Genomic DNA, 9,144 nt, shown 5'->3' with positions numbered 1-9,144 from the left:
GGGTCCGCCACATATACACAAAGTAAACAGTATGAAACTGTATTGTCCTTTAAGGTCATTTTGTCTATTCAGTTTATTCAGTCATGAAAACAAAGAGAGTTTGTTTATTTAGGTTGTTTAGGTTTAAAAGACAAAATACTCATCGTGCAAAATGAGCTCTTCTGTTACGGGACTGTAATTGTTGTCACTGGCACCTTTTATACATATCTATATATTTTAAAGCAGGCGTTAAGAAATATTTTTACCAATGCCTCATTTGAAAAGATTTTACTGAAGTTTTTATATTAGTTTTTTGTGTAATTACACTACAATAGTATAACAGAATATGTATAAATTGTGTTATGTGGATCTATTAACACGGAGGCAGCTTTCTGATGTTGCAGCAGGTCATGTATAAACTCATTCTGGTAACACTTTATAACAAACATCATTAATAAATGGTAAATTTACAGTCAATTAAACTTTAGTTAATAGTTGTTTAACAATGAAATGCGTCATAAAGCATTTGTTAAGCAGTTGTAACGGTTTATAACCAGTTTCAACTTCATATTGGCCATCCAGAAAATGTTTACAGATGAGCTGCGCAGCATTAAATAAACATTTACAAAGTATTATAGGCATCAGGCACAACTTAATCTGCAAAGTAACTACAGCTGTCACATAAAAGCAGCAGAGTAAAATGTCAATGTTTGCCCCTAAATGTAGTGGATCAGAAGTATAAAGAAGTGCATCATACTTGAGTGAATGTACTTTAGGTTGATTTCCCTCCCTGACGGTGTCACTGAGTGCTCAACCAGCCACACTCAGAGTTTCCTCCCGGGGGGTGTTTACACTCGTATCAGAGTAGATGTCTGCAGATCTGGCTGTAAAGACACTTCTCCTGTACTTGTAGTGTAAACAAACAAAATCTGTCTTCCAGGATTGTTTAGCAACCTCAGCAGAGCTTAAGGGGAACATACAGAGTAAACAGAGCAACAGACAGTGACACAGAGCTGTGAGTGTTAGACTGAATATGAGAGGCAGACACACTGTGAGGAGGAGTGATGGTGAATCAGCCTCGGTTAGGCTGACAAGTTTACCCTGCTCAGCCCCCTGTTGATCTCACACACTGATAGAGTCTGAGAGACAATTTGCTAACTACTGCCTCCTGATGGTGGAGCTGAAAACTGCACCTCCTTTGTGTGTCCCTCCACCCCGAGGACCGGGCCTGTCCTACACAAGACCATGAAGCAGTCACACATGTTTCTGTTTCACTTAACTGTGTGTTTTGTTTGTCTGTGTTGTTATGTTTGCATTTTGGACTGAGTTGTTCTAACATACATGAGATTAAAGGGTTATTTCACCCAAATCACACAACCAACCAAGTATTTCCCCATGTGTTACTGGTGGTGTTGAGTCATAAAAATCACATTATTTCTTGAGATTTTGAAATATCAGCTGCAAAGATTCTTCCTGCCGACTAAATGCAATGAAAGTGAAATGAATTATTGTTATTTTATGTTTTTCCTATATTATTTTTTGTAATTTTGGCTGCTTAATTAGATTTCAAAGAATAATTTTCAGTGATGATTTTTTTAATTTAATAGCAAATTTACTGAAAACCGTCCACAACGAGGTCAATGGATCATCCTTCATTACAAGCACACGCGTAGTTTCTCTTTCCAAATTCAAACATTTTGAAATGTTTTCCACTGAAATCAATCAAGTCCAGTAATTGCTCACAAATAGTTCAATTCAATAAATCTTTACACATGACTGACATGCTGATAATAAGGCAGTACAAATGTAATCAGTAAAAACAAGTTGATACTAACGCACATGGGAAATACAAATACAAACAAATACAATAGATAAAAATAAAGAAATTCACATCCATTGTAGTGTGATGTAAGTGTCCCTCTGGCTCGATACCACAAGAACGTGAGAAACTCGCTCCTACCACTCATATAAAGCTGTGAAATCCATGCACACAACATAAACAGTACAGTAAAACAACAATACATTCATTCAATTGAGTCTGTAAATACCATTACCTCTGGCTTTTATCTCTATATTTGGATTTTTATGTTTTTTAAATTAGTTAATTTCATTTACATTCAGCAGACGCTTTTGTCCAAAGCGACTTACAGTGATTCCTACATAAATACACTGATGGCGGTGGCTGCCATGCAAGGTGCTGACCGGCACATCTGGAGCAGTTTGGGGTTCAGTATCTTGCCCAAGGACACTTTGACACGCAGACCAGGGGAATTGAACCAGCGACCTTCCGATAAAAAGACGCTGGCTCTACCCCTGAGCCAAAGCCGCCTAAATGCTGATTATGTGTGTTCAGTTTTATGTTATGACAATGCTGTGGTTATGGTCTGGCACCACTTGGTCGGGGTTAGGAGAAGATCACGTTTAGGCTTAAAACACCCGCTTTGGTCGCCACAAACATGGCTGGAAGTTTCCCCCGAGGTCTACCATCGCCTCCACCACCTGATATGAAAGTCATACACATGCAATATGAGCGTGATATAACACATATTGTAGAACAATTAATTAATGCTGCGCCATATTTTATTAAACAAAACCCTTGACGGTATGATGATGATGGTGACAGGTAGGAATATGTGTACAAGTTCAAATTGAATCCTTTACAGGTCAAATCAGACAAATGAGCTTTACAAGGATCCATCATAGCCGCTTCATATCTATGATTTATTATTTTTTAACAGAGGTGGTGGCCCAATGGAAGCAACCCCCACAAACTCACACCACCGTACATTTATATCTCCCAGAGGACATCGTTACTGGATTTTTTTAGCCATAACTGTGACATTTCTAATCCTACAATCCCATTTTATCTTCCTTCTATCCCAACATCAACTGTATTTAACTGTGTATTGAAGTAATACACCTTTAAAGTGTATGCAATCTTATTATGCTTCTCTCTCTACTACGCTCAGGTTTGTTTTTTTTAACCCTTATTTAGCGTTAACAGGCGTTTCCATTGTTGAACACACCTCATTGTATTTCCAAGCCTCCTACTTTAACAAAAGGGAAACAAACAGCAACAAACACACAAAAACAGCAGTAAAAAAAAACTGAAATGTAAATGAAAATTAATTAGGGGGTTAAAAGAAGGTGATTGCAAAGGAGTTAACCCTGCGAGTGTGGGAAATAAAAGCTGAACCCACGTAAACACGTTTCATCTGAGGAGATTTTACATTGAAGATCTGGGAACATGTACTGACATTTTTTCAGGGTAAAGACTAATGTGAAGCACCCTGATGTACATGCTTTTAACTTTTATCCCTTTATCATTTATTGAAAAAAGAAATACTGCTCGGTATTTCATTTAATCAACCAGGATGTGCCTTGTGTTTCTTTTCTCTGTGTGCATTGTGTACTTTATTTGTCCTGTGGTTGCAGTCACAACTCTTCACACCTGCATATTCCAACTATTCCTCCTATTTTAAAGGCTGCTCCATCCTGGCAGTGGTAAATAAAGGGCCCTGTTGAGTTCAATCCCTAGGATTGCCGTTCATTCCTTCTGAGCAAGGAGCAAACTTGTTATTTTTCATGTGATTGTTAATAAAATTGTGTCAGTCGTATCATGGTGTGCACTGGAATATTGATTTTTTTGGATCCACTGTGGTTTGCCCTGTGCCGGCTGCACCCAGAGGAGAAGAGCTGCTGTGCACGGGGCAGCTTCCATTTCTCTTTTTTAAGAAAATATCGGTGTTAATTTATATATAACTCTCTATAAGTCTCAATGCACTCTCTTTTTTCAAGCTTAAGAAAAGATTTTCCAGTCAGTTTTAAATGCCACAACACTTGGATTTAAAAACATTAACATTTGTAAATATAAAATACACTCATTATCAAAATGTTGTGCTACAGCGGGGCTATTTTAAGTGACAAGACCCGCATGACCCATTGAACATTGTGCAAAAATAGTTAGTTAACGTCAGAAAAAAAGACAAAGAACTTGCAGAAACCTCAGTGAGGTAAAGGATGAATGAATCAGGCAGACAGACCAACGTATTCATCTAGACATCCCCTCTGCCCCTGCACTCTCTCTGTCACTAAGGGTTGGAGAGGGGGGATGGCAGGTTAACAAGGGGGGTGGATTTAGTCCACTTTGCATTTTGAGATGGCATCCCCCCCCTCATGCCCTCCTCCATACGCCTGCTGGCCCTATTGGTTATTCTTATAAAGATGAAAGAAAGTCTTGAAACAATAGGAAAAAAAAAATCCAAACGAAATTATTTATAGGACTTTTAGAAAAGCCCAAAGGATTCTAGTGGAAAAGGTGAATATTTTCCCTTTTGAATATGTTGTTTTTTGTTGTTCTTTGTGCGATTTGGGTGAACTTTCCCTTTCAGAAAAATCAGACAGTGTTTTCTTCTCTTCATGCCGATGTTGTGTTTGATGCGTGATGAGATGTAGTTGTGTAAAGGCGACATGGAGCATGCTGACTGCATAGTTATTGTCTATTGCATTATCTCTCTCTCTCCCTCTTTGTCTGCTCCAGTCAGCCACAACGCCGACCGGCCAGAAGTTGAATTTTACCAGTCTGGCGGTGGTGAGGGGCTGCAGTGCGACGTGAACACACACTGACAGCCTTGTGGGACCATGAGGCAGGGAGGCAGGGAGCTGTGGGTCAGGGCCCGGGGTGGCTACAGGCCATCGGGACAGCGCAGCCAAGAGGCACAGTCGCCATGGAAACACAAGCGGCCCAGGCAAATCATGGCAACTGGTAACTAAGTAACAGGAAACGACGGACCATAGAGGGCGATGAGTCTGGTTAATCATGAGGAGAGAGACAGAGAGGAAGGGTGGGACAATGAGAGGGAGATAAGGGCCACAGTTCTGGCTCACCACAGAGCCCTCTCCTCCAAAGTGTGAGCGGCTCATTCCCTCCACACGTGCACTGCATTGACACCGGATTAGTGTCAGTGTGAGCCGGAGAGGCAGCCTCCACCCTTCTCCCACCATCATTTTCTTTGTAAATCCATGAGGGGGAGTAAATGAGCGCACACACTACAAGGACAGGAGAGACGAGCGAGGTGCAGACGCTTATCTGAGCTTTTGTGCGTGGAAGTGCTGATGTTTAAGTGGATTTGATCAATATTTCTGCAATAACAACATATTAAATGACAATGTGATAATGTGAGAGAGGTCACTCGTTGGAGATGACCCTACAGAGAATCATCACCTGAATCTGCAGCTACAATCTGCTTTGTTGGGCTGCATGATATAGTGAAGAAAAAACCATACCCTGATTATTTTGACAGATTTTTGCATTACAATTACTATTAAAGTCATAATCATGTCACACTTTTTGGGGTCTGTTCCCCAAAAAAAACATGGAGAACAAGGTTTGTAGGCCAAGGCCTCTCTGCAGCACTACAGAGCTTCATCATAATGCTGTTTTATCACTCATTTGCTTCTGTTGTTTAGGTATTGCTCTTGTCTATATTGCAATTTTGCTAATATTTCGATTAATTGTGTAATCGTCTTCTTTACAGAGCTCTACGGTGAGTTTCAGCTCGTTGTTAAGCTGTTGCACTCAGGGCCTGGGCCTTCTGGTAGCCAGAAACAAACATTTTTAGTGTGTGGCTGCAAAAAACTTCAAGCACAAACACCAAAACACACACCCCACTCATGACTGAATGAACACACTGGCTGGAAGACATTACATACTGTATTTAGGTACTGTTACGACCCCAGAGGGATCTTTCTTAATGTATGTGCTTTAACTCCCCCTGTGCTTTATTGCCCCTCTGTCTTACCTGACTGTTTGAGTGTGTGATTGGTTGCAGGTGTGTTTGGTTGAGTGAACGATGAGTGTAGGTTGTTCAGGGAGCTGATTTAAAAGTTAAAAGGCCGGCTCCTCCCAGTTCCTTTGAGCTCTGACTGCCAGCATTACTGTTTGTCTGTTCGATGTGTTTTAAAAATAAAACCTGTAAATCTTTTGTTGCTGGTCGTTCTTGGGAGCTGGTCAGAGGGGAGTCTCATTTTCATGTTGTGCCAGGGTTCCTCCCCCACTGCCAGATTCATCAAATCAGATAAAACTAACGATCAACATTTACTCTGCTGAAGAAACAGATATTTCCTCCAGGAGCCGTTAGAGACCAAAAACGGAGCTAAAAGAGAGAGAATACTTTACTTACAGTCATCAGGTGGCATGAAACACAACTGCAAACGAATGGCAATACTGGTCCATGACCATTAGATGATTAAATAGGCAACTGTTTGCTGCAAAGTTCACCATATCAACTTAAAAAGCAATGATATGTCGATGTTGTGTTCACAACATGTTTCTGCTGCCCCCAAGTGGCCAAAAGAAGTCAGTTGTTGCAGAATGAAAGGATCATAGCTGTGCAGGTTATAGACCAACTACTTATTCAGAGGGGGCATCTAAATGAGTTGAAATAAAAGCACTCCTTTATTTATGTAGTTTTATTCCCTCTGCTGAAACAGTTAAAAGAGTCAAATCTTTTCAGTAAGTATTTTTGGGCTTGGCAACAGACACGACTAATGAATGGGCAATTAGCCCAAAGGGCCACATTCTGCACACAGGCCACCAGCTGAGTAGTTATTTTATAGACCATTAAATCTATACTGGTTACTATATATATACCTCGCAGGCAGACTTTAGGTTTAGTTTCTGCCAGTATGCTTTGAAAATCAAACTGAAGACATAAAACTTGCTTGAGATAATTGCTTGTTCACAGCTATTGTGACAGAGTTTTTGGTGCATTCAAGCGCCGACTTCACAACATCTTCACGTTATTTTTTTTCCCTGTATCCATGTTGCTTAAAGGTGCAACATGTAGGGTTGGGTAAGAAATTATAATCACAGGAGAAAGATCTTCATTGACTGATTTTTTTTTATGCCTAAAGAAAAACTAAATAATCAAACTCTTTGTTTTCATGACTGAATAAACTGAATAAACAAACTGACCTTAAAGAACAACACACCTTTCTGACTTCAAACAGTGTTCTGGGGACCCTTTTTCCTCTGACAGAGGCTTGTTTATTCAGTTGTGGAAAAACTATAACACTTCTTTAATTATATTGTTTGTATTATCACCTCATTAGTATTGTAAATATTAAAATTCGGAGGTTAAAGTTCTTCTCCAAAGCTACAAAGAGCGCCTTTAATATTCCAAACACACAGCTTTAAAGCAGGAAACTCTTTACATGTCAGTTGACATATAGTTTGAATGTTTCCACAGGAAACAGTAACAGCTCTCGAAATTGTAGGTGACAAATAATAAAGGTGACTGAACGTTTGCTGTGACGGATTTCCTGTGATGTCTCTGCAAGTTTCGTACCGTACTGGCATTTACCATAACCACTGGATTCCTGTTGTAAAAGTAAAGTGACTGCCACTTGTAAAAACCTGCTCTGTGAGAACCACCTCCCCGTGATCTCTCTGTACAGTCATCTTCCCAGAGCTGAATTGGACACCTGAGGCAAGAGAAATTCATCTCTTGATAAGATGACAAAAAGCTAAATTGTCCTTTTACCATATGTTTGAGAGATTGACAGGCATAACAATTGAAAATGTGGGTTTGCAGAGCTTCAATTAGGGTTAATATGTCACAAAATGTGCTGCAACTCATCTGGAGATGAAACTAAATGTGGCTGAAGTAACAGTTAATGCACAGGATTCTCAGTTTTTTCCTACGTGACCATTTTAGAGAAGTTTCTTGTACGTGGGCTCGGGCCTCTGCGGTCTAAGAGGCTTCGAGGGGCCCAGAGGAAGCCTGTCACGTCTACACAAAGGCAGAAGTATGTGTGACCCCGGTGACCCAAACAGCTCTCATAACTAAAGCTTTATCTTTGACACAACATCTGTTTGATAAACCGGCGGGCATGGCTGAGTTAAGTGGCGTCATAAACAAGCATGCCAACTGCTGTCACCGGCAGACACGCCCATTACCTGATCTGATCTGAGTGTAGCTGCTCGATCAGCCACTCCCTGCAACATGGTCTGTCAGCGCCACCTGTGTTTGTGGCCTCGACCACGTCGATGCGACTCGTTCTCGACATAATATAATGGGCTCACCGAGGAGAGACACAAACACTCCCTGCTGTCCAAACACTCTGCAGCTCTCACTCTTCCCTCCTGATTGGCTCTGACATGCTTATACTGGCCCCCCACAGCTGCACTGACATCCACTTTACCACGGCTGTTTGACACATGTGATTGCACCTGTCAGGTCCTCTCCTCTAAGCCTTATCCTTCGAATGCTCTCGTGACCTTTGTCTCTGTCTCCTTCTGCTTTTCAGACTGTTATTCTCTGGTCTCTCTTTCTCTGACCACACCACGTGACACTTGGAAGTGGTTTAGTTAACACCGTTTTGGCCTCGGACCCTAAAAGACATCATAGCTCACGCTTTCTGTTATTGTTGCTATTTAATTCACAAATTCAGCAGGAGTTGCTTTCAGAAAACAGTGTTTTTTAAATACTTTTCTAACATTTAACAAATCCCATCAATGACCGAAACCAACCATTCAGTTCTGCTCTCAGTTCTCTCCCACTGTTGTTGTATTTACACAGGGAGCGGTCAGCTGTTTTCAAACAAAAAACTTCAGTTAAACCACAGAGACACAGATGTTTTGGCTACGTGGTGAACACAAAGGAGCATTCAGCAGCTAAAGAGCCAGTTAGTTCCCTCTGCAGTTTGTAGAAACCCAAACAAGAGCAACAAGAGTGTGGATATTGCTCTTACGTTAAGAGGGCACGATGTAGTTCTGGAGGATAAATCAGAATATTAATATTTACAGGAAATAATACAAATTCTTAAATATGTATCTTTTCCATTACTGAACAAACAAGCTGCTCTCAGAGGAAGATAAGGTCCCCAGAACACCTGTTGAAGCTAGAAAGGTGGCAGGGTCCGCCAGATATAAACAAAGTAAAACAGTATTAAAATTTCTTCCTTCCCCAAAACTACATATTGCAACTTTAATCAGGTGATTAGAAGCAAGACCCTAAATGAAGGATAATGTCACTCTGGATCAGCTGAATGTGTTAATAAATAAGTCTTTGCTAAATCAACAAGCGTTGTGTTTACAGCTTGTCTTTGCTGCCCCAAAGTGGTTAAAAAATTCAGTTACTGCAGGTTTTATTAGTTGCTACA

The sequence above is a fragment of the Pagrus pagrus genome (assembly GCF_965226575.1).
Source record: "Pagrus pagrus genome assembly, chromosome: 11".
NCBI classification, from domain to species: Eukaryota; Metazoa; Chordata; class Actinopteri; order Spariformes; family Sparidae; genus Pagrus; species Pagrus pagrus.
This window is presented reverse-complemented; position numbering follows the sequence as displayed.